This window comes from Mastomys coucha, unplaced genomic scaffold, assembly GCF_008632895.1.
Source record: "Mastomys coucha isolate ucsf_1 unplaced genomic scaffold, UCSF_Mcou_1 pScaffold22, whole genome shotgun sequence".
In the NCBI taxonomy this organism is placed as follows: Eukaryota; Metazoa; Chordata; class Mammalia; order Rodentia; family Muridae; genus Mastomys; species Mastomys coucha.
In genome coordinates, this window is record NW_022196905.1 from 215,358,329 (window position 1) to 215,361,030 (window position 2,702).

The window sequence follows — 2,702 nt, forward strand, 5'->3', positions numbered from 1 at the left end:
CCTTCCTAAAGGACAAGTGTCAGGATGATTCTAACAAGTTCAAATTCTTAGTAACTCCAGTGTTCTGATCTCCAGGAAGCCAGCTCTCCCGTCCTCTGTCATGCATGTGAAGGTTTCTGGGGTGTCAGTCCTCCTAAGAGTGCTGCTTTGGGGAAAGCACCACCATGTCAGTCAATGCTTAGTGGCTCTGGTGCTGTTTTAGTGTTCCAAGTCTTATCAACACACACCTGCACATTAGAAAACAGTGGAAGTGGAAATTTCTGGTTTCTTTGGAGACTTAATTGTGTCATGTGATGCTTTCCTGGAAGCTGTCTTATGAGAAAATATTTTGCTGAAGCAGACACATGAGAGGATGTGTGATGTCTGAAAAAGTATAAGTATAACTCTACAGACAGTGAATGATGCTCTTGCCTTGGTTTGTCTTGCAAAGCTTTGCTGATATTCACTGTTCTTCATTTGTTGTGACTTCATTGCCAGAAAAGCAACTTAGAACTTCTTGTGGTATTCCAGCTGTCTCTTGCTGCTTTCCACAAACTTGTGCCAATTCATTGGAGCCTCATGGTTTCTTCTGCATTGAGCCACTGCTACTGATTCATGTACTCATGTTCTGAATCTTCCCCCAAGGAACAACTTCTAAACAGGTCCACATTCTCCATTGTCTTATCAATCATCCTTCTCCCCTACCTTTGACCAGCAGGCTAGAAGGGAGGTTGAAGCGCTTAAGAACCCATATTAATGTAGGTTTTGAAAAATCTAAGCAAACAAACCAACTTAAAACCAAACTCCAGTGGCAGCACTCCTTGCCTTGATAATATAATAGTGCAGCATACAAAAGAGGGAGTAGAAGAGAAGGGAACCATTTCCCTCTTCTGGGTATGCAGCTTATCACTAAGCATCCTATTTTCCCCTCTGTCTGCCTTTGTCTTTTGGGATCCTATATATTCACACTAGAATTATGATTTTTTTTTTTTATGTATTAAATTGTGTAAGAAGCCTTACTGGCTATCTTTCTCCAGGGATACACACCCACATCAGCCATTTTCTCTTACTCTACAGAATGTACAATCGTCATAAAGTTAGAGGTAAAGACAGAAAGTGAATATAAGTGAAAACTACACGTGCCCCCAAAGATATCCATCATAATAGGTGCTCAGTGGGGAGAAGTGCTCCTGATGGAGGAGGAGATTGCAATAGATTCACTGACAGGATGGGGTTAAACAGCAGCTTTGAGCAGCTTCCATTCAAGGACTAAGCTATAGGTATCTAGTGCTGCAGAACAAGATGGACTGAGACAATTATACTCCCATCCCAGCTATGTGACGGGTTTGGATCATTGTGTTACTGGAATCCAAGACCTGCGCATACTAGGCATGTGCTGTAGCACTAAGTTAAACCCCCATGCCTGTGCTATTTCCAACCTTCCATTCTTTCATAGTTAAGTCACTCATAGCTGTTATAATGTTTAAAACAACATATTAGCCTTTAGAAGCAATTTCTGCAACCAAGTAGCACCCTAATGATTATTTGGATTGTGTTTACTGGACCTAGGGAGCTACAAAATTAAAAATCTTTAAAAGTAAGAATTAAAAATAGAGGGTAGAGATCTAGAACGTCAGTCATGAGAGTCCAACTTAATTCTGTAGATGTCCTGTGGCTTGAAGCAGAGGAGGTCATAATAAAAGTGATTTAAAAAATATTCTGCCAATTTTACAACCTGGTTAAAAGGGTAGACTTGATTCAGAGAAATTCATTAGGAAGTTACGGCCTAAAACTGGAGCAGTAGGAATAAATGAATTTACCATGAGCTAATGATACTTGCCCATGCCAAGGTCTCAGGAAGACCCTGGGAGAACCTTCCCATCATCATGTGGTTTTCTTACTGTGACAAAATTCCTAAGAGGAATGCTTAGGAAAGCTGGTTCTTGGTTCCTATTCACAGACTATGGTCAGTTGACTCTGTTGTTCCTAGACCCATGCACGAAAGGCCATATGGCATGGGAGAAGAGGATGGAGAGAAGAGGATGTTCATTTTATGGTAGCCAAGAATCAGAGAGACAGAAACAAAGGGTCTGGGACAAGATAACCCTTCAAAGCACACCTCCAGTGATCTACTTCTTGGAATCAAGCCCCATCTCCTATTACCCCATTCTGGCAGAAATTCACCAGCAGATTAATCAATTAACAAAATTAATTGATTATTAACTAATCAATTAATCAAATTAAAATAGCACTCCCATGATCCAGTGACCTTCCAAATGCCCATCAGCTGACAATCAGGGCCATCAGCCTATGGAAAGACCTCTAGGTGAAAATATTTTTATTATAACAGTTTTGATCAGATTTGAAGAGTAAAATATAATTGCTTAGGATCACAGTCTCTTCCCTCTTCATTCTTTCTTGCACTCTACCATGGCAGTGGGCGCTTGAGCCATCTTACCAGAGGAAATAAGAGCTGGAGAAAATTTGTTTTGGGTTTAGAGAGGGTACACTTACACAGTTTTTCAGTCATCTCTTTGTGTCATCTTTATCTACATGCAAATACTTTAAGCTGGTTATAGTAGCTCATACCCATAACTTAAGGGCTTGAGAAGCTGAAACAGAATGATTGCCATGAGTTCAAGGTCAACATAGGAGAAGGAAAAGGAAAAAGAGCTGAAAGGAAAGGAGGAGGGGGGGAGGAGGGGAGGAGAAGTAGGAGGGGG